Source organism: Lithobates pipiens, unplaced genomic scaffold, assembly GCF_037356315.1.
Source record: "Lithobates pipiens isolate NorthernLeopardFrog02 unplaced genomic scaffold, aLitPip1_a1.2 Scaffold_1, whole genome shotgun sequence".
NCBI classification, from domain to species: Eukaryota; Metazoa; Chordata; class Amphibia; order Anura; family Ranidae; genus Lithobates; species Lithobates pipiens.
In genome coordinates this window covers 119677704-119701380 of record NW_027507685.1, presented here as the reverse complement: position 1 = coordinate 119701380, position 23677 = coordinate 119677704, and the positions used below count along the sequence as shown (strand labels likewise).

Here is a 23677-nt window from a genome sequence, read left to right as displayed (position 1 = left end):
TAAATTGTCACTTTTTTTGTTTATAGCGCAAAAAATAAAAACTACAGCGGCAAACAAATACCACCAAAATCTCTATTTGTATGAAAAAAAGGATGTCAAATTTTTTTGGGTATAGCGTCACACGACCACGCAATTGTCAGTTAAAACGTCGCAGTGTTGTATCGCAAAAAAAAGCCTGGTCATTAAGCAGCCAATTCTTCTGGGGTTGAAGTGATTAAATAACAATCACTTTATCAGACTGTTTAGCTAGGCCCTCACATTATTTAGATTAAAGCAAAACTGCAGCCAAAAACAAAATAAAATGAATAGCTGTTAAAAAATACAATAATAAAGTAAGCTTTTGTGAAAATATTGACATTGAATCGAGAGGTTTCTGACAGCACACTTTTCTGCCACAAGCTGTCATGAGTCTGGTGACCACCATATCTTTCAACCTAACCTTGTCTGAAGTCAGATCATACTGGATCCCCCCCCCCCCCCAGCCTGTAACTGGATAGTGATAGTACAAGTAGCACAGTGATGAGTTCATTTTCTGTCACTCTGCTCTCTCCTCCAATCAGCATGCTTCTTGTCAGAACATTAATAGATTGGTGCCATGTGCTTCTTTTCCCTTTCACACTCCAATTCTACTGTACAGGGACCACAAAAGGCTGATACCAGGCCAAATTCAGGTATTTACACTCATAAGCACTCATTTAGACGTGTAAATTATGCTCATAAATGCCTCTCCAAATGCAGCTTTGGGGCATTTTTCATGCCCCTGAACGCTGCAAGCAAAATTCATGCTTGTGCATAGCCACAAATAACAGTGGCATTTTTATCTTCCCATGTGCATGAGGCCTTAACCACTTTAGTACCACACTATAGCTGAAAGGTGGCTACAGCACAGCTCTCTCATGGGAGGGCACCCGTGGACCTTCCATGTCCTTTTGGACACAGCTGCTAGCATTAAGGTCCTTTTCACACTGGAGTTGTGTTTGCTAAAATGTGCAGCGCTTTACCGCTGTTTAAACAGCACTTTTCAGCCGCTATCGGTTGCTTTTAACCCCAAAGAAGGGGTTAAAAACTCCAGTGTTATGGCACTTCCGAAGCGCTGCCCATCATTCCAATGGGCAGGGAGTTTTGGGAGCAATAAATACAACGCTCCTAACGTGCCCCAAAGATGCTGCTTGCAGGACTTTTCGGAACGTCGCGCAAGCGCACCACCCCAGTGTGAAAAGTCACAGTTGAATGAATGGGAGGCGATTTCAAGCTTGAAAGGGGTCTAAAGGGCAAATCACAGAGGCCCTTTAGCATGTGATCCGCTGGTCACAAGTAAACAGACTTTGCGGTTATCGTCAATCCTTTCCTCGTGCGTTGTGTCTGTGAGAAGTAGAGCCAATAACTGTCAAGTACATTCTTGGCACTAGGTCTGGACAGCCGCACTCTGAAGAAATTGGCTTTTTATTCAAAGAATCACATCAAAGATACATGCCACAGGGGACTGACGCATTTAACAGTAGTGCTTATTCATAGCTATGAATAAGCACTACTGTTAGTGTGAAACGCATCAGATCCCCTGTCTCCTGTGGCATGTATCTTTGATTGATGTGATTCTCTGAATAAAAAGGCAATTTCTTCAGAGTGCGGCTGTCAAGTCCTGCTTCCCAATTATTGCTATCTGCAATTGCCAGCACCTGTGGCTTCTATACTGGTGAAGAGGTTTACAGTCGCCTGACCTCCTGGAGCGGATATATCTTTCCTTGCCTACATTTTTGCCACTGATGATTATCAGTGCAGCTTCATCAGTAAAGCGAAAAAAATTACTTATTTGCAAAATTTCATAAACTATGAAAAAAAATTTTTATTTTTCCCAAATTTTTTTTGTTTCTTTAGCAAAAAAAAAAAAAAAAACCACAGTGGCGATTAAATACCACCAAAAGTATCTGTCTAAAAAAAATTTAAATTTCATATGGGTACAGTATTGCATGACCTCACAATTCTAATTCAATGTGCGACAGTGCTGAAAATTGGCCTGGGCAGGAAGGGGTGAGAGTGCCCGTATTGAAGTGGGCAACTAATATGTATGGCCAGTTAATAGGCGATTTAAAAAAAAAATAAACGTTATATTTACCTCCTCTGTTGCAGTGGATTTGCACAGGGCAGCCTGGATCCTCCTCTTCTCGGGTCCCTATTCGCTGCTCCTGGCCCCTCTCTCCTGTTGAATGCCCCCACAGCAAGCAGCTTGCTATGGGGGCACCTAAGCCGAGCTGCAGCTCCGTGTGTCCAGTCAGACACAGAGCTGCTGTTTGACTAACTTTGACAGCCGTAGGAGCCAATGGCACTGCTGCTGTTTCTCAGCCAATCAGGAGGGACGGTTCTGGCCGGCTGAGGGACTCGTGAACAGAGATGGGGCTCAGGTGAGTATTAGGGAGGCTGCTGCACACAGGCTTTTTATCTTAATGCAGAGAATACATTTAGATTAAAAAAAAAAAAACCTTCTGCCTTTACAACTCTTAAGGCAAAACTGTGTTTTTAGTTTTAGAGTGCAGAGGGATTAGAACATCCGTCTGGTAAAAAAACAAAATGAATATAATGGCCTAGATGCCTGACCTGGTAAAGAAAATACCATGACAGGTTGTGTGTGTTGTGCTGTACTCTGTGGCCAGTCTTTGTAAATTACTCCCGGAGTTCCTAAACAGTTGGCTGTTGTAAAACACACAGAACTTTGCCCTCTCCCACTTCCTGCTCCCATTCTGCAGCCATCTGTTCAGGAAGTGCCCTGCCATCTTATCTCCTCCATATTATGTACAGCTTTTCTTTTGATTCCGCAATTGTCATTTATAAATCTGAAGAGCGTGAACTGCAGTTGTCATTTGAAATTTAAAGTGAACCTTCCATTAGATGTACCAGACATCCTTGTAACCCCCCATCCAATGTAAAACAATTAAATTTTTTTTTTTTGTGTGTGTCAGGAAAATTTGTCAGAAGTGATTCATGCTGATAGCATGGGAATAAAGCAGCAGACAAAAGTGACACTTAGTGCTCGTAATTAAGACAAGTACACACTATAGAGGGATATGCTTTGTTCATATTTCATGACTGAGGTTTACAACCACTTTAACCGCTTCAGCCCTGGAAGATTTTACCCCCTTCCTGACCAGAGCACTTTTTACGATTTGACACTGCGTCGCTTTAACCGAATATTGTGTTTGTGCGACGTGGCTCCCAAACAAAATTGACATTCTTTTTTTCCCAAAAAAGAGCTTTCTTTTGGTGGTATTTGAACACCCCTGCGGTTTTTATTTTTTGCGCTATAAGCAAAAAAAGCGACAATTTTGAAAAAAATATTTTTTACATTTTGCTATAATAAATATCCCCCATAAATATATAAAAAAATTGTTTTCCCTCAGTTTAGGCCGATACGTATTCTTCTACATATTTTTGGTAAAAAAAAAACAAAAAAACGCAATAAGCATTTGGTTTGCGCAAAAGTTATAGCGTTTGCACAATAGGGGATATATTTATGGCATTTTTATAAAAAAAAAAAAAAAAAAAAAATTTTTTACTAGCAATGGTGGCGATCAGTGATTTTTTTTTATTATGACGGACATAGACATTTTTCACACATTTTTGTTTTGGGACCATTGTCATTTATACAGCAATCAGTGCTATACAAATGCACGGATTCCTGTATGACACTGGCAGTGAAGGGGTTAACCACTAGATGGCAGTGTAGGGGGTTAGGTGTGTCCTGGGGAGTGATTCTAACTGGGGGGCGTGGCTACATGTGACACGTCACTGATCTCTCCTCCAATCACAGGGAGCAGAGATCAGTGACACTGTCACTAGGCAGAATGGGGAGATGCTTTTTTACATCTCCGAGTTCTTCCTCTCCGTGAGGCAATCGTGGGTATCCTCACGGCGATCGAGTCCATGGGACCCGCGACCCAACTCACGGAGTTCCCGGGTGGCACGCATGCAATGGCACAGGGGCAAATTTAAAGGGATGTACCGGTACACCCATTTGCCCAGCTGTGCCATTCTGCCGACGTACATCAGCGTGCGCAGATCGGGAACCGGTTAAGCATCAGTTCACTCAAAAGTGAAATTTTAGTTCAGGGTGGAGCTTGGTGGGCCAAATTAGCCCCTGGATTTTTTTTTTGGCTTGAATGCTCCAACAGTGTTCTCTCCCTGCCACAATTCAAATCTTTTTCTGTCCATCTGGGGGAGTTTTGGGTGTTCCTGACCACCTTTGTAAATTCCAGCTACTTCTGTTATGTTCAGCATAATATAAAATAAACATTCTACTTTCTGTTTTAATCTCATTGATGCCACACCACCAGTTGCTGCACACCCCATATACATGAATGAGTCACATTCAGCAGTGGTACCACCCACCAAATGCAGCATACTGTTTCATTTTTGGGATGGATGTGAAAAAAGAATTATAGCCTTCTATAGTTGCCACCTCATCTCTTTAAACCTGAACACCAATTAATTACACAGGTTCTGTGGCTGATTAAGGTGGTAATTAAACTCGCTTGTTGCCTTATATGCATTTAATAAGCCTCAGAACCCATGTAATGCATATGTTTTTGGGTATAAAGGGATGAGATGGCAACCCTACAGTCTTTGCATGTGTACAACCCCGAGCAAGTCCATCTTTAGGTGGGCAGTTAGGGGGGGCAGTAAAACCATGGCTCAACCACCTGCTTTTACTGCTCATCTGGCCAACATTCTGAACAAACTCTAAAGCCAGTACACACTGGCTGAAAAAAATCGCTCGAAAATGGTTGGTGTGGCAGCAACTTTTGGCCCGTGTACAGCTCCCCGTCATTCTGAAAAATCAGCACTGGTAGCCAATGGCTGCGAGCGAAAACTGGTGTGTTCGGTTGAGGGGTACCCCTGTCAGAACACAATAGCTCAGCAAGGAAGATCGCTGTTCTAACATCGCTTGTGTTAGTACAGCAATCTGTCAGTTTTTTTTTTTTTTTTTTTTTTTTTCCCCATGTATACCAGGCTTAAGAAACGTGAATTTCGTCTCTCACCTGGCTGGCAGAGTGGAGCTTCTCAGGAAACACAATTTAGAGACGGTCTTTGATCAGAAACTTGCCTGATTGCTTGGTTCCTCTTTAAGGCGGGCACTAGGTGTCTAGCAGTTAATTGTCAATCCGGATCTGAGCACCAGGATGTAACTGCAAATACCAGCAATGGAAGTATGAGCTGGGAATAAGAAGCCCCAGAGAAGGGGGTGCATTATGTTTTACTTTAACCACTTAAGGACCAGGCCTCTTTTTCGGACTTGGTGTTTCCATGTTTAAAACAGTTTTTTTTGCTAGAAAATTACTTAGAACCCCCAAACATTTTATATTGTTTTTTTTCTAACACCCTAGAGAATAAAATGGCGGTCATTGAAATACTTTTTTTCACACCGTATTTGCGCAGCGGTCTTAGAAGCGCACTTTTTTTGGAAAAAAATTTACTTTTTTGAATAAAAAAATAAGACAACAGTAAAATTAGCCCAATTTTTTTTTATACTGTGAAAGATAATGGTATGCCGAGTAAATTGATACCCAACATGTCACGCTTCAAAATTGCGCCCGCTCGTGGAATGGCGTCAAACTTTTATCCTCAAAAATCTCCATAAGCGACATTTAAAAAATTCTACAGGTTGCATTTTTTGCGTTACAGAAGAGGTCTAGGGCTAGAATTATTGCTCTCGCTCTACCGATCGCGGCGATACCTCACATATGTGGTTTGACCACCGTTTTCATATGCGGGCGCTACTCACGTATGCGCTCGCTTCTGTGCGCAAGCTCGTCGTAACGGGGTGTTTTTAAATTTTTTTTTTTTTTCTTATTTATTTTAATTTATTTTATTTATTTTTACACTTTAAAAAAAAAAAAAAAAAAAATGGATCACTTTTATTCCTATTACAAGGAATGTAAACATCCCTTGTAATAGAAAAAAGCATGACAGGTCCTCTTAAATATGAGATCTGGGGTCAAAAGGTCCTCAGATCTCATATTTGGGCTAAAATGCAAAAAAAAAAAAAAAAAAAAGAAAATCTGACATTTAAAAAAAAAATATACCTTTAAGAGGTATGGGCGGAAGTGACGTTTTGACGTCGCTTCCGCCCTCCTATGGTATAGAGACGAGTGGGGGCCATCTTAGCCTCACTTGTCTCTATGCCCAGCCGACGGAAGGACCCGATCGCCTCCGCCGCTACCGACGGCTCCGGTAAGCGGCGGGAGGGGGGGTGGCACCTCTCCCGCCGCCGATAGCGGTGATCTTGCGGCGAATCCGCCGCGGAGACCACCGTTATCGTACAGCCGACCGCCGCCTGAAGAGATGGATATCTCGATTGTGGCAGCAGCTGCTGCCGTTACCGAGATATCCCTCTTCAAAAATAGGACGTACATCGTCGTGCGGCGGTCGGCAAGTGGTTAAAGAAGAAATGGAAGGAAATATCAGAAATCAGTGATTCGCCACCTGCTTGACGCAGCTAAGGCCTGCATACCACTCCAATGGAAATCGGCTCTTCCGCCGACCATTGACCTCTGGCTTCGCAAGGTGGAGGACATCAGGAAAATGGAGGACCTTATCCTCACAGCACGACATAGAGAAGAGGCCTTCACTAAAACCTGGCAGGGCTGGAATATGTTTATATATTCAGCTGCGGGCCAGGCCCTGAGAGGGTCTGACATGGATACATAATACTGCAGGAAAAGACTATAGTAGGCTGAGTTAAGGGGTCGTAGACATAGACCCCAGTATATGCGAATCTGATCAGATTTCTGCACATTCCATGATCGTGTGTCCCACTGCTCCCGACCTTTTTTTCCCTCCCTTCACCCCCCACCCCTCTCCCGCTACCTCCCACATACTTAATGCTCTCCCGCTCTTCTCCTTTCCACCTGCTTTCCTCTTTTTTTTTTTTCTTCTTCTCGCTCTACACCCCCCACCCCCCATTCCTGGGGGTTGTATCCGAGTAGTTGCTCATTTAAAAAGACCTTGGGAGGTGTGCCCACGGGACAGTGATAATGCGTTGAATTCCACAAAGATGGTATTAACGGTTATTGATATTAATGTTAGCAGAGACTTGCTGTTGTATCACCTGTTTTGCCTTCTACTCTGTTAGACATGTGGAACGTATGTATCTTGTTGGTCTATGTCTCCTGTTATAAATAAACAATTTTAAAAAATAAAAAAAATAAAGAAGAAATGGAATACAAGGATTGCTCATCCCATCACGTTTAAGCCTCGTACACACGATCGGATTTTCCACAGACAAAGCGTCTGACTTTTGTCCGAAGGGCGTTGGTCAGGAACTTGTCTTGCATACAAACGGCACACAATTGTCAGCCAACAAACACAAACGTAGTGAAGCACTACCTGGTTTTTAAATCTCTTTAGCGCCACCCTTTGGGCACCTTCTGCTAATATTGTGTTTGGTGAGCATTGATTTCGAGCATGTGTGTTTGCACTTTGGAATTTTGTCTGACGGACTTGTGTACACAAGTACGCTCAGAAAATTGGACAACACACTGTTGTCTGTGGAAAATGTATAAACCTGCCATCCAACATTTGTCCACGGAAGGTTGATGGAGCGTACAAACGGTCGTATTTTCTGCCAACAGCCTGTCATCACACAATTCCCATCGGAAAATGCGATCGGCTTTAGTCTTGTTGGTATGTTGTCACATTGGCAGGAAACGATTTAAAATCTCCCCAAATGGCCTTCAGACAGCAATAAAAGAGGTTCCAAACCCTTTCCACTCTATCCAAAACTAACAAGATCTAAAAAAAAAAAAGTTTTGGCTGTAGATACCCTTGAAACAAGGCGCCATTCACACCTGGGGCGTTCTGGAACCACGGGCAGAATTAGGCAAGTCTGCCCCCAATTCCAGAATCGCAGCAAAACATGGGACAGGTTTGCAATGCCATTATTTCTTAATGGCACCCCATTATCAGTCGCGTGGCAAACGGCATCATGGGAAGCTGGTCGCCCCCAAAAGAAGCTCCTGAACCTTTTTGTGCAACAAGTTTCCCGCAATGTGGTTTGCAAAGATTGCAGAGCAATTTATCACGCAGCAAAATTGCACTTGCATTTTGCCGCAATTCTGGAATGCCCAGGTGTGAATGGAATAATTTAATTCATATAATAAATCATAGGGGTTCTTTAGGGCAATACTGTACATACTTTGTCTTTGAAAAAGATTTAAAAATCTTGACAACTTATCAGACTTCCCCTTATTTACCTTTCCATTCCGCTAGCAAATCAGCTTCTAACTTCAGCTTGTTCAATGAAGCTTTGATAATAAAACCTGGAAGCTGATTAGTTTCTGTGCAGAGCTGCACCAGTTTTAGTAAATCCACCCCAGTGTGTCTGAACAGCTGTCAGGTTTGTACTCTCTGTACAGATCAATGGCTTGTACTACCTCAGTGTAACCATGAGTGGTTACATGTGAACAGAGTGTGGATTCACACTTATATGATGCAAATGGGTGTGATTCTCATGCAAAAATTTTGGAAATCTGTGTGATTTTGCACTGCGATTTGTGCTAAAGACAGTACGATTGTAATGCAAATTTATTTAATTTTTCAGATGGGATTGGGTGCAGCTGCAATTTCTGTGAGGGGGGAAATATGGAAAAATCTAGACAGAAAAAGCAGTAGTTGCACACATCTGAACGCAAGATGCGATTTCATTTCAGTTTCCATTGATGGCTATGGAGAGGAAAAATCGCACTAAACTCACACAGGACCCTTTTTATAATGCATCAAATTCATAATAAATTTGCATCAGTGTGAACCAGCAATCAAATAGAGCCTCTGACCGACCCTGGACACAGGCAGTGTGTGTAAAGGGTCAGCATTTCTGCAACATTCCGGCCACAGCTAATGGGCGAGTTTGTATGCGGCCGTGTCGCATTTAGCTGCCTCTGAACACAGAAAACTATCCGCAGCCATGTGAATGTGCCCTAAGGGTCAGTTCACACCATAGAAACACAGTCCGCATGTGTTCCAGATGCTCTTCTGCATGTGTGTTTTTATATACAATCAATCCATCATTGGGTAGCACTTATCGGGTGGTGATAAATGCCATGCATGAGGCCCCGTGCCAATCTCTGCACTATGCACACCTATTTCATGATGGTATATTGACCTGCAATAAGAATAAAATACATAAATACCTGCAATAGGGCAGATGGGAAGTCATCAGGGAGTCATCATACCCGGCAAAGTGTAGAGAGAGCAGAGTGGCAGCTGCAGCAGAAAGGTGATTGTCTCGTACACAGAACAGGTAAGAGCAGCAGGTGAGGGGGGGGGTAGCCATGGGAGGGTGGAGCCAACCGTCTGCCATTCAGGTCCTGGGGGATTCTGTCCTCTTCTCTTTATCCTGCTGAATGTGCTCTACCCTCCCACCTGGCAGCAATAGGTTGACCCAAGCCATATGCACTTTGTACAATGATGCTGTGTGCCACCCTGCACCAGAAGCAGATGCATTTTAACCTTACCACATAGGCAAGGATCTGCCAATGCGGTCTTATATCATTATAATGGTGTAGTCTTAAGCCTAGTACAAAAAATAAATAAATAAATCAGGTGAACAAATTGATGCAAGACAAGAATGCCATTAATAGTACGAAAATTCTTGACGCAGGAAAACTTCCCACGTACGCAACTATGTTCCAGCAGAATCGGAAGTGATGTAATGTGCATGTGACACTTCTACTCATAGTAACCATAATATTGAGTAAAATAAAAAAAAAAGTAGTAATATTAATAACTATTAATCACAACCCTTTACTTGTAGCCCAAGAGATAATCTTTATAATGGAAATTGTATACTACCATTCCCTTATAATTATCAGTTTATATCTCCTTAAAAGTTACATAGTTAGTCAGGTTAAAAAAAGGCACAAGTCCATCCAGTTGAACCACAAAAGATTTTTTTTTTATAATAATAATAATAATAATAATATCATACAATCCCATATACCCAATTTTATACCCACAGTTGATCCAAAGGAAGGCAAAAACCCCTAGCAGAGTATGATCCAATTTGCTAAAGCTGGGCAAAAAATTCCTTCCTGATCCCCCGAGAGGCAATCGGATTTTCCCCGGATCAACTTTCCCTATAAATGTTAGTACCCAGTTATATTATGTACATTTAGTAAAATAATCCAGGCCCTTCTTAAAGCAATCCACGAGCTGGCCATAACCACCTCTGCAGGGAGTCTATTCCACATTTTCACAGCTCTTACTGTGAAGAAACCTTTCCGTGTTTGGAGATGAAATCTCTTTTCCGCTAGACGTAAAGCATGCCTCCTTGTCCTCTTTGTTGACTGTAAAGTGAATAAATCGACACCAAGTTCACTATATGGACCCCTTATATATTTGTACATGTTGATCATATCCCCCCTTAATCTCCTCTTAGCAAGAGTGAATAAATTCAGTTCCTCTAATCTTTCCTCATAGCCCAGTTCCTCCATGCCTCTTATCAGTTTGGTTGTCCTTCTCTGCACTTTCTCCAGTTCCTCAATATCCTTTTTGAGAACTGGTGCCCAAAACTGAACAGCATATTCCAGATGAGGTCTTAGTAATGATTTAAATAGGGGCAAAATGATATCTCTCTCTCTGGAGTCCATTCCTCTCAATACAGGAAAGGACTTTGGAAGTATCTTTTATTATTTATAAGCTCATTCTTTCGTGTTTACGGGTCTCAAAAGCAGTATACGAACGATCAGAAAATCAAACAATCGTCCCGATTACACATATTTTCTATAGGCAGGGCCGGCGCTACCACTAGGCGAACTATGCAGCTGCCTAGGGTGTAACCATGGCCGCTGGTTTCCCCAACGTCCCTTCTCATCCACCGCTGGAGCCACAATAACTGCGTGAGGTGGAGGCCCCCTTGTCTTGGGGGCAGGTAGGATGTTTGTCACTTGTGGGGGGGGGGGGGCGTCACTGGGCCACTGCTGGTTGCCTCCTCTTCCACCTCCTCTGACTCCTTGTAAGGAGGGCACCAGGTCTCCCAGGGGTTGGAATCTTGTGATAGCACCCCCTTTTCAGACAAAACAACGGTGAGGACTGGTGAAGAGGTTGCAGGTGACATGAGCCATAGATCCTTTCTGGCACCTCTGCTGCGTTAGTACTTTTAGGGGCGTTCCACAAAGCCCCAGGATACTCCCCAAGCTCCTCACAAGGGGGGACCTCCAATGGTCCTAGAGAACCCTAGATTTCCCGCTGCTGTAGGTGGGGGTGCGTCAATCGCCTCCACAGATGGTACCTCCGATTCAGGCTCTCAACAGAGCTTGACCCTGCTGGCAGTGGGTAAGCATTCAACCTTGTGGTCCATGGGAGCCCTGGTGGATGCTATCCTCCTCCTCCAGATCTGGAGAAAAGTGGCATCTGCTTCATTAGGGGCACCCCCCCCCCCCCCCCTAATCCATGTGCCTGGCCCCTAATCTACATGCAGGGCACTGGACGCATAGATTAAAAAAAAAATTATTGAAACACTTGACTAGAGCCAGATGCTCTAATTGGCTTCAAAAAAGGGGGGGGGGGCTCGGGGGGATAGAGCACTGTGCCCTGAGCCCACACAGTTGTGTGACCATAGCGAATTCAAATTGTCTACTGTCTTCCTGCTTCTCGTCCCCCCAGCTAATAAGTAAGCAGGTCTTAAGACCCAATTGGCCACGAGGAGAAGCCAGAAGCCCCCCCCAAAAAAAAATACAGTCAAAATAGTCTAGCACCAGCCCTGCATGAGTACAAATTAAAAACTGAATTTACTACCACTTTAAGCTTGCCATAGGAGTAGAAGAAATTTTGTATAGTTTTTTTCTAACCAACATGGTAGTATGGTAATCTGCTAGTGTACGGTATTGCCAGCTTTACTTATGAAAAGTTTGTTTGTTATCCTTTAGCTTCACTTGATTCTTATAAGCCTTATTACTACTCTTCATCTTGAGTCTCAAAAAAATTTAAAATAAGTAGACAATTGGATTATGACAGGGCACAGTATCTCTGGAAGGTCTGCTCTCCAGAAAATAGGACAACCCTTCAAATAGGGTGCCCAGAGTTGAGGGTCCACAAAGTCTTACAAAAGCACCAAACAAGAGGTCCAAAATCGTTTAATATTCACAACGGGATAACACAAAATATCCAACATATGTCAGGAGCTCAAAAATCTTTGCCTTCTTTAGGAGATGTTGTAAGCGGCAGAAATCAATTCTTAGTTGCATCATTGGCGTTACAATAAACCTAGAATCAGTATTTTGCTGTATCAGTGTATTTTCTTTAGCGTACATCATAGGACACAGAGTCTCAAGTAATTACTTGGTGGGTTATAGACCTACTTTCAGGTGTTGACACTGGTATAACCAATACAGGAAGTTGACTCCCCTATATAACCCGTCCTCCTTCCAGGAGCACTCAGTTTTTTCGCCAGTGTCTAAAGGTGTTGGTCACGAGTGAAGATGTGCTCTAAAGGAGCTCCAGGAGGGATCCATGCTGGATTTAAAGAAACCTCCACAATCAGATCCATCCTCGCCACTGAGGCCATAGGATGGTACCTGGACCTCGATGCAAGAACGAGGTTTTGCCTGTAATGCTTTTCTTTGAGAGCTGGACTCTAGGAACCAGGACGCTTTTTGGTCTTGCTACATTTCCTAAAGTTGCCCTGAGGGGTGCTATACAAGGCCCAAAGGAGTGGAACCCTTTTAAAAAGGGCCCAAGTCTTTGAGCATGTTTAAACGCAGCCCGCCATGATGAGTGAAAGTTGGATCTGTCTGTTAAATCAGCAGTATCCTGCAGCGAGGACAAGGTAAGGGAAGAAGCTTTGCTTTTTCCTTCAATATACCTTGTATGCCTTATAAATGTCTCCTCTATAAGGAGTAACTTACACTACCTATGATGTGTCTTAGTGCAGCTCTGTCTCAGAACATGTGTGGTCCCAGTGGCAGAGGGGGGTTCTTACTATAGATCTTGTGGGATTTGGTAACAAATACATCAGTTGCTAATACAGAGATGTGTATAAACTTCTATATGGGCGGTGGCTGATTGGTTGACGCAGCTGCTTTAGCTGCATGGTTTAATTACAACCCAGCACTTCCACCTAGTAACATTGGGAAACGCCCTATGCGTCTGTGGTTTAAAAAAAACAAAAAAAACTATAAATCTGCTGACAGAACCCCTTCCCCTCTTCCCCCCCCCCCCCTTTGTAGAGGTGTATAGTACGTTCACCTTACTTTGTGTTGGCCATCTGAGTCCCTAGCAGGGCCTGAGAACACAGAGGGGCATGTCCACAAGGTCATGTGTCGCTGTGTATGGATGTAACGTCCACACACACAGCACTCGCCGCATAGCTGAGGGGAAGCGCTGAGGATGCCAATCAGGTTCCACCTGAGGCTTTATATCACATACACTCATTTCAGAAAGACTTTTTAACTGAAGAGGGGAAGTCTGTCACACTAAGAGACACCAGAGTGCTGGGCACGTAAGGGTGTAAAACAGGCATTCCCAGACAGATTGTTATTTAGTAGCAAAAGAACTGTTATTTTGTGTGTACCTCTGCTTGTGCTTTGCACTATGTCTTCCAGACCTACCATAAAAAGGTACCTAAAGTGTCACCCCCCAGGCACTGGGAATCCCAGTTATGCCTCCATACTCTCTTCCTCTCTGGAGAGATCTGACATGGCAAGCCAGGGTGAGTCGTTGGAAGCTAGCAGTGGTGCAACTGCTTCACACACTTCAGCCCCTGTAGAGGTGACTGAAGATGCATTTTCCTCTGCCTTGCAAGGCTTAGAAGGAAGATTAGCGGCTTTAATCGCATCCTCCATCCAGTGCTCAGATGATCGGGAGGAAAGACATGCGATTATTTCTCTGGGAAACAATACTTGAAGTTCCCAAGGATCCCTACTTCACAATCTGAAGTACAGAGACTTGCAAAGATGGTTCGCTCTACTTGCATGCTACCCCTAACAGAGTTAGCTGAAGGGCTGGTCTCTTCCTTGGGTTCTTTGAAGCCTTTACAGCCTTTGCATGCGTTTCCCGTCCACGCATTACTAAAAAAGCTTATTTATACCGAATGGGATCATCCGGATAAGCATTTTTTCCCTTCCAAAGAGATTTGCAAAGCTCTATCCTATGGAAGAAAGAGTCACTAAAAGATGGAAAGTTCCAGCAGTTAATGCTGTGATTTCCAATGTGAAAAAAAATAAAAAATATTTTTTGCTTAAAGATCCAACAGATAAGAAAAAAAGGATTTTAACAGACCTTCCAACTTCTTAGCAGGTGCTGTTGCTCAGCATGCAATTGCAGCTATAGGCATCTGTCAGTCCTTAAAGGACCAGTTCACAGATGCTCTCAAATGAGCTCCCTGCACAACAAGCACAGGAGCTGGCTGAGCTACCTAAAGCATTATGCTTTGCTGTAGACGCTATAAAGGATTCTATTCACCAGGCATCATGCCTTGCATTTGTACATATGCGAAGGACCCTTTGGTTAAAGGGTTGGTCAGCTGAGACGCCCTGTAAGAATCTTCTAACTAGTTTCCCCTTTAAAGCGGGATTCCACCCGCTGATCGGATCCCTCCCCCCCTCCGGTGTCACAATTGACACCTTTCAGAGGGGAGGGGGGTGGAGATACCTGTCAAAGACAGGTATTTACACCCACTTCCGGGCATAGACTCCCGTGGGAGTCTACGCCATTTCCTGCCCTGCCGCGCTGTCTGCTGGGATACACACGGGTCCCAGTGACAACGCGGAGATTTCCTATTGCGCGGCTCGCGCATGCGCAGTAGGGAACCGGGAAGTAAAGCCGATTCGCTTCACTTCCTGATTCCCTCACCTAGAATGGTGGTGACAGCAGCCGAGAGCCGAGCGATCGATCGGCCTCGGCATCGCTGGAACCCGGGACAGGTAAGTGTCCATTTATTAAAAGTCAGCAGCTGTAGTATTTATAGCTGCTGGCTTTTAATATTTTTTTTTTGGTGGAATCCCTCTTTAAGGGAGAACGATTATTTGACGATAGTTTGGATAAATACATTCAAACTATTTCCAGCGGAAATGGTACTCTTTTGCCAGGCAAAAGAAAATATAAGCGTTTTTCATTTAAACTGTTCGGCCTCTGCCATCAGACCAGGCATAAAAGGAAGACCTGGGGCTACAAGTCTGCAAAGCAGAATACAAGACCTCCTTATGAAGAGGCATCTCCCCTCACCAAGGTGGGGGGGAAGACTTCTGATGTACTCAGAAGTCTGGCAAAGGGCGATTCAGGACAAATGGAGAGTTTCCACCATCTCATTTTCTGAGATCAAACGTTCCCAAGGATCCAGGGAAAAGGCAATCCCTGTTGCAAGCATTAGGCCGATTATTGGCTCAAGGGGTGATCAGACAGATTCCCAAACAAGAGCAAGGTTGGAGGTTTTACTCAAACCTAATTACGGTGCCAAAGTCAAATGGGGGATATCAAACCAAGTCTAGATCTACGTACTCTAAATCGGTTCCTGAAAATCCGCTCCATTTGCATGGAGTCAATCAAATCAGTCGTTTCCATCCTGCAAGGAGAAAAACTTCTGGCGTCTATCGACATCAGAGATGCATAGCTGCTTGTCCATATATTTCCTCCTCACTAGAGGTTTCTGCGGTTCAAAGTAGAACAGAAGCATTTTCAGTTAATAGCCTTGCCCTTCGGGCTTGCTACAGCACCTCGGTATTCACTAAGGTATTAGCCCCACCTCTAGTCAGGTTAAGGGCACAGGGCATAACTGTCTTGGCTTACTTAGATGATCTATTGTTAATGGACCAGTCAGTGGCTTGCTTGAAGCAAGGTGTAGCCATCACAAGCAGTTATCTGGAAGGTTTGGGTTGGATTCTCAACCTAAAGAAATCCTCCTTAAAGCCACTAAGGCCCCTTTCACACGGGATGGATCAGTAATGATCCGCCCCATGATGATCTGCTTGCTCAGCGGGGATTGCTCCGTTGTCCCCCCCTGAGCCGGCGGCAGACAGGGCGGTCTCTGCACACTGTGCAGGGACCGCCCTGTCAGCTCTCCTCTATGGGGGATTGGATGAACACGGACTGTCTGTCCGTGTTCATCGGATCCGCTCTGCAGACGGATAGAAAAATAGGATTTTCCTCCGTCTGCAGACTCGGACAATAGCGGAGGCGGGCGATAGCCGGTGTCTGCAGATGTTTATCCGCAGACACCCGCTATCCCGTAGGAATGCATGTATGTCTGTATTTCATCCGCAAACGGATGGATGAAATATGGACATACTGTCCGCATGTGTGAAAGGGGCATAAGAAGGCTGGAGTATCTGGGCCTGATCATAGACACAGCCCAGAAAAGGGGTGTCCTTGCCTCCCGCAAGGATCAGCTCCATACAGGAGCTGGTGAGGATGATCAGGTCGAAGAGAAATCCTTCAATTCGCCTTTGCATGAGGTTGTTAGGGAAGATGGTAGCTTCATTCGAAGCAGTTCCCTATGCTCAATTCCATTTGAAACTGAAAGCAGTATTCTGTCTGCTTGGAACAAAAGGATTCAAGCTTTGGACTTGCCAATGTGGCTGTCCCCATGAGTGTCCCAATGCCTCAGTTGGTGGTTACTATCTTGGAACCTGCTGAAGGGAAAGTCCTTCAGATCAATTATCTGGAAGGTAGTAACGACAGATGCCAGCCTTTTCAGGCTGAGGACTAGGAGCCTTGATTCTAACTTGAACAGAAGAGAATGTCCCATGCCTATCGGCAGTTTTCATTTAAGTCGCCGGCAGTTATTCCCAGGAGAATGGTCTCTTCACCCCAAGGTGTTTCAGGCTGTTTGCCAAAGATGGGGGACTCCCGACGTAGACCTTCTAGCGTCCAGATTCAACACTAAGCTAGTCAACTTTGCATCCAGGACAGGGGATCCACTCGCATACAGTTTTTACTGATCTATGCACTTTTCCCCGATTCAGTTGCTACCTCAAGTTCTTTGCAGGATCAAGCTGGAAAGAAAAATAAATAAAAATAAATAAAAATAAAATCGGTAATACTGGTAGCACCAGCATGGCCCAGAAGCTCATGGTACGCAGAGATCGTAAGGATGGCAGTGGAGGGTCCAGGGCTCTTTCCACTAAGGCCAGACCTGCTATCTCAGGGGCCGATATTCCATCCTACTTTACGAACGTTAAATTTAATGCCTTGGCTATTGAGACCCACATTCTGAATAAACATGGGCTTTCCAGGTCAGTTATCTCTACTTTGATTAATGCTAGGAAGCCAGCTTCTAGAGCTATATATTATAGAGCCTGGAAAGCTTGTGTTTCCTGGTGTGAGTCCAAGGGTTGGTACCCTCGGAGATATATCATAGGCAGAATTCTTACCTTTCTACAATTAAAGCATAGAGATGAAGTTGGCCCTGAGTACTATTAAGGGCCAAGTCTCAGCCTTATCAATTTTTATTTTAAAGACTGCTTGCTATGCATTCTTTAATCCCTTGGGACTTAAATTTAGTTTTGTCAGCGTTACAAAAACAGCCATTCGAACCGTTGTAGCATATTCCCTTAGTCCTTCTGACTAGGAAGCTGATATTTTCATTTGCTATACCCTCAGCAAGGAGGATTTGAGAATTGGCTGCCCTTTCTTGTAAGGAGTCATATTTGATTATTCATGGAGGACAGAGTGGTGTTATGCCCTCGTCCAGGTTTTTTGCCAAAAGTGGTTTCAGGCTTTCATCTGAATGAAGATATTGTCCTGCCAGGGATTTTTTCCCAAGACCTTGTTCCAGGGAAGAAAGGTCTCTACATTGTCTTGATGTAGTGAGAGCAGTGAAAACGTATTTAAGAAAACTGCTCTGATTCGTAAGACTGATGTCTTATTTCTTCTGCCAGAGTGTCCTAAGAAGGGACAGGCAGCGTCAAAATCCACTGTCGCTAAGTGCATTTGGCAAGTTATAATTCAAACTTATGATTTAAAAGGGAAAGATTCCCCTTTTCAAGTTAAGGCGCACTCTACCAGAGCGGTTGGTGCTTCTTCGGCAGTGTGTCACCAGGCCTCCAGGTCTCAAATCTGCAAGGCCGCGACTTGACCTTCAATACATACATTTGCAAAATTTTATCAAGTGCATGTAAGATGGAATGAGGATATCGCCTTCGGGCGCAGTGTGTTGCAGGCAGCAGTATAAGTCCTCAGGTCTGGGGGTTACCCTACGGGTTGTGTCTCCCTCCCCTCTAGTAGCATTGCTTTGGGACATCCCACCAATTACTTGAGACTCTGTGTCCTATGATGTACGATAAAGAAAATAGGATTTTTAAAACAGCTTACCTGTAAAATCCTTTTCTTGGAGTACATCATAGGACACAGGGCTCCCGCCCCTCTGTTTTATGGGGTAAGAGTATATTACTTATATTGCTTGGCTACAAAAACTGAGTGCTCCTGGAAGGAGGAGGGGTTATATAGGGGAGTCAACTTCCTGTATAGGTTATAACAGTGTCAACACCTGAAGGTAGGCCTATAACCCACCAAGTAATTACTTGAGACTCTGTGTCCTATGATGTACTCCAAGAAAAGGATTTTTACAGGTAAGCTGTTTTAAAAATCCTATTTTTCTGATGCCTTGATTCGGGGTTTATTGTAACTACTAGGGATGAGCCGAACATCCCCCAGTTCGGTTTGCGGCAGAACATGCGAACAGACCAAAAATGTATGCGAACACACGAACCCCGTTAAAGTGGGACTATGGGACTCGAATGTGAAAAAATCAAAAGTGCTAATTTTAAAGGCTAATATGCAAGTTATTGTCATGAAAAGTGTTTGGGGACCTGGATCAATGCAAAAAAGTGGGGCATTTTTCCCATGTTTAGAACAATCCCTGCACAAAATGACATTTCTAAAGGAAGAAAAGTAATTTAAAACTGCTTTCGGATGTAATGCAATGTTGCCCCCCTCCCCCCGGGGAACCCCGCACCCAAATAAAAAAAAGGCGTGGGGCCCCCAGGCCTTATATACTCTGAACAGCAAAAGTATACAGGCAGTCCCCAGGTTACAAACAAGATAGGGACTGTAGGTTTGTTCTTAAAGCGGTTCTTCACCCTAAAGGGGAAGTTCCGCTAGTATTATCCCTCCCCCCCTCCGGTGCCACAATCGGCACCTTTCGGGGGGGAGGGGGGTGCAGTTACCTGGATAATCCAGGTAACTGCACCCACTTCCGGCCAGACCGCCGCATGGCTCCGCCCCCCCCCCCCCCCCCGTTGTGTTCTGGGAAACACACAGTTCCCAGAGACACAGCGGGGAACCAGCGCAGCGCGACTCGCGCATGCGCAGTAGGGAACCGGGCAGTGAAGCCCTCTTGCTTCACTTCCCGATTCCCTGACAGAGGATGGCGGCGGTGGCTGCAGCGAGACGAGCGATCGCTCGTCATCTGCCGCCGACATCGCTGGAACCTGGGACAGGTAAGTGTGATATTATTAAAAGTCAGCAGCTGCAATATTAGTAGCTGCTGGCTTTTAATATTTTTTTTTTTGTGCAGCTCCTCTTTAAGTTGAATCCCTTTGTAATTTGGAACAGGTACAGGTTCAGGTACAGTGTAGCTCCAGCCAAAAAATCTATTTTTAAGCTTTTTGGATAACATAGGGTAGGGTTATCATCACCCCTGTAAGGTTTGTTTTGCTGTCTGTGCCCCTGTTCAGAAGATTTCACCTCACTTTCTGTCCAATGAGAATTGGATTTTGAATTGAAATTTTTGGTTGTTGTAGAAACAAGGATTGGTGATAAAGCTTCAGCGGAGACACCTTTTTTTCCCATATTAACTCTTACAGGAGAGAATTTCCCTTCCTAGGGGTAGATTTCCACTCACTTCCTGTTGTCTCTCTCCGTTTGCAAGTATGAGTTGTTTGTAAGTCGGATGTTTGAAAATAGGGGACCTCCTGTATATACTATACGGCCTGCTCGGTGTAAAATTGCTGTATCCACTGGATACAGTGGATATATCTCTATGTATAGACCGACGTGCAGGCAGCCTTATATAGTGTGGGGTGTGGACTTAGTCCCCCCTGAGCCATGATTGGCAAAAGGCACCCTGCCTTTGGCCAATTATGGCTCTCTTAGCTGAAGGCACTGTGATTGGCCAAAGCATGCAGGTCATGGTGCATGCTCTGGCCAATCATCATACAGCAATGCACTGTGCTCCCGCAGTGCATTATGGGCCGTTATGTGCTGCTGGAATTTCGTGTGAACGGCCCATAATGTTCGGTTTTTGACGAACGAGCGAACAGCCAATGTTCGAGTCAAATTCATGTTCAACCCGAACAGAAAGCTCATCACTAGTAACTACTGTACAGTATTGTGCAATAGTTTTAAGCAAGTGTGAAAAAATGCTGTAAATTAAGAATGCTTTCATAAATAGAAGTGTTAATAGCTTATTTTTATCAATTAACCCCTTGCCTAGTGGGCACTTTTACCCCCTTCCTATCCAGACCAATTTTCATCTGTGTCATGCAACACTGTACCTATATAACATTTTCTTCAAACAAATAGAGCTTTCTTTTGGTGATATTTAATCAGCAGTGGAACTTTTATTTTTTTGCTAAACAAACAAAAAAAAGACCAAAAATGTAAAAAAATAAAAATTAAAAAATTGCAAACATGAGAAAAATGACCTGTACTGATGAGGCTGCACTGATATGTCATGAAGAGGCAATAATTGGCAGCACCGATAGGCAGCACTGGTGGGCACTGTTGGAACTGCACCAGTAGCGTCACTAGAGTTGGTGTCACACAGTGTGGAAAAACATGCGTCAAACCCCCCCTCCCTCAGTACAGACCCCACTACCTCCCTCAGCACAGACCTCTCTCCTTCAGTGCAGACATCCCTTCAGTACAGACCCCTCGCCCCTTTATGTTAGACCCACCTTTAGTGCAGACCACCCCTTCAGTGCAGACCAGGCCCCCCCCTTCAGTTCATAACTCACATCATGTAACATCCTCAGCAGTGTCCCTCCTCCTGGGAGAATGAAAACAGAGAGGAGGGGGGAGGCGGCTTCACTCCGTTCGGCTGTGTGAGACAGCATCAGCGGCCAGCGGGAACAGCTCAGACAGCCTACGAGAGATGCAGACCAGTGCAGTGGCGTTGCCCTGGGCCCTGCTGATGGGTGTCACCCGGAGCACACCACCAGCGGGCGCGATCACGGGAGGACGTCATGTGACACCCTCCCAGAACTGGCCCGGCCACGCTGAAACTGTCACTTAACTATAGCGTGGTCGGCAGGCGGTTAAAAAATATAGAAAGCAAATGAACAGAAGAGGAATCAAAATCAAATCAATATTTAGTGTGACCGCTCATTGCCTTCAAAACAGCATCAGCATCATAGGTACACTTGGACACAGTTTCTGAAGGAACTCGCCAAGTAGGTCGTTCCAAACATCTTGGAGAACCAACCCCAGATCTTCGGTGAATGAAAACTGCCTCAAATGCTTCGTTTTTTTTTCCTACAATCACAAACAGACTCGATGGATGTTGAGATCAGGACTCTGTTGGGGCCAAACCACATCACTTCCAGGACTCCTTGTTCTTTACACTGAACATTGTTCTTAATGACATTTTCTGTACATTTGAGGTCGTTGTCCTGCTGCAGAATACATTTGAGGCCAATCACACCCCTCCCTGATGGTATGGAATGCAGGAAATGTATCTGTCTGTATTTCTCAACATTGAGGACACCAGACTTTGCACACCTTTTGTTTTGATGCATGTGGAATGTCAGCTGCTTTAAACTGAAAGTTCAAGTGGGGCTTTAAGATTATATGAGGACACAGGTTTATTTTCCCATTTAAAAAACACACAGAAACATGGATTTTGGTCAGCAGTAAAATCCCAGAACATCTCCGAAAACAAATCTTTAACTAGGATGGACTGTGGAAAGAAGGAACCACTGACATTAACAAATACTGCAGACAATGATGCTGTATCTGTATGACAAATCTATTATCTAATTGGCCTGCGGATGTGTTTGCACAGTCCCTCACAATAAACTCAATCTAATCCAATTTTTCTGATCTATCCAATATTTTATAGAGAAAACACTAATGCCCCGTGCACACGATCAGATTTTCCAACAACAAATGTTGGATGTGAGCTTGTTGGCAGAAAGTCCGACCATGTGTATGCTCCATCGAACATTTGTTGGCGGACTTTCCGGCAACAAATGTTGGCTAGCAGGTTCTCAAATTTTCTGGCAACAAATGTTTGTTGTCGGACTTTCCAATCGTGTGTACACAAGTCAGTCGGACAAAAGTCCACACATGCTTGGAATCAAGTACGAGCCGGAGATATACCGTAACTAGCATTCGTAATGGAGACATCTTGTACGTCACTACGTTCGCAATTGTTGGCCAACATTTGTGTGACCGTGTGCATGCAAGACAAGTTGGCCAACATTCTTCGTACAAAAATTCCCAGTTTTGTTGTCGGAAATTCCGATCGTGTGTACGGGGCATAAGGCTGTCAATACAGTTAAAATCTTGGCCAGTTCAGCATGAACCAGCTGAGATTCGAACCATTAATGGGCAGGCTGAATGTACCAAGTTGATCGATCAGCTTGGATACAACAAGCCTCCTGGATACCACCAGTCTGGGCTCTCAGGAACAAGGTATCCCTTTGAAATGCGTCAGCCGGCAGTGGCCCTCAAGTCTGGAGACTGTTGTCAGACTGATTGCCTTCATCTGAAGGCTATTTTATATTGCGTTTTTTTTCACATGTTTGTTTACGAGTAGTTTTTAATTTCTTCTTTTAATAAAATATATCTAAGGATAATGCACAAGGTTGGTGCGCCCTCATTTTTCTATTTCTCTTTTAAGGCTGCAGTCACACCTGAGTGATCAGTCGCATTTGGGTCATGCTTTTTAGCACAATTTTTCAATCGACGGCCCTATGATTTAAATGGGCTGCCTGCACCAAAAATGTGTCAAAGAAGTTCAAGTACCAGATTTTGGCATTAAGTCAAGCACATTTGGCAACACCTAACAAAATGCACCACCATTACCCGTGTTTGGGGTGCCATTAAAACACAATGGCACTGCAAGCATAATGCGCGCTTTGGCGCATTTTCCTGTCGTGAATGCCAGTGTTCGAATGCAGCCTGAAGGTCTAGACCAGCAAGTCACCCCTTCTCCTACTGTTTGTAGAAGGAATAGCATTGTAATGTTAATATTTGTTAAGTAAATACACACACAGCTCCACGGCTGTCATGAGTCTCAAATCTCCTTAGCTCAGCAACCATGGACGAGTGGCTGCAATATTGCCTCCGGTGCCGTTAACCCTTTGGGGAAACATGGCACAGAACTGGTTTTATTTAAAGTGTTTTATTGTTTTCCAGAAATTGAAGAACAAAGTATTTATCAGTGATTAATGTTGAACAGATCCAATAAAAGGTTTTGTGTGGATTGTTTATTCTGTCACTAAAGCCAGATAGTAGCATAGCTCCCAACTGTCCCCAATTTGGAGCAACGTCCCTTATTCCTCCTCATTTGTCCCTCATTTTGGCCTGATCACTATAGTTGTGCATAAAATGCACTTTTTGGGCTCCTTGACACGGACGTGTCCATGTACGGAGCCCGCTTTGCTCAGCAAGGGATCGCCGCCGATCCCCGCTGAGCAGGAAGATGACAGGTCCGTCTCTGCACACTGTGTAGGGATGGACCTGTCAGAGC

The 23677-nt window shown here is 44.3% G+C and overlaps 1 protein-coding gene across 2 annotated transcripts in view; it reads right to left on the bottom strand.

Annotated features, from left to right (window-relative positions):
- The window catches only part of RNF183 (ring finger protein 183), a 90163-nt gene that overhangs the window by 3751 nt on the left and 62735 nt on the right, over nucleotides 1–23677 (bottom strand). The window contains exon 1 of one of the 2 annotated variants that reach the window (XM_077475047.1): nucleotides 9180–9530. The exons of the other annotated variant lie outside the window; for it this stretch is intronic. The gene's annotated coding sequence lies outside the window, so the exon portion shown is untranslated. Of the gene's footprint in view, nucleotides 1–9179; nucleotides 9531–23677 lie in introns of those variants that run through there. 2 annotated transcript variants of the gene reach the window in all.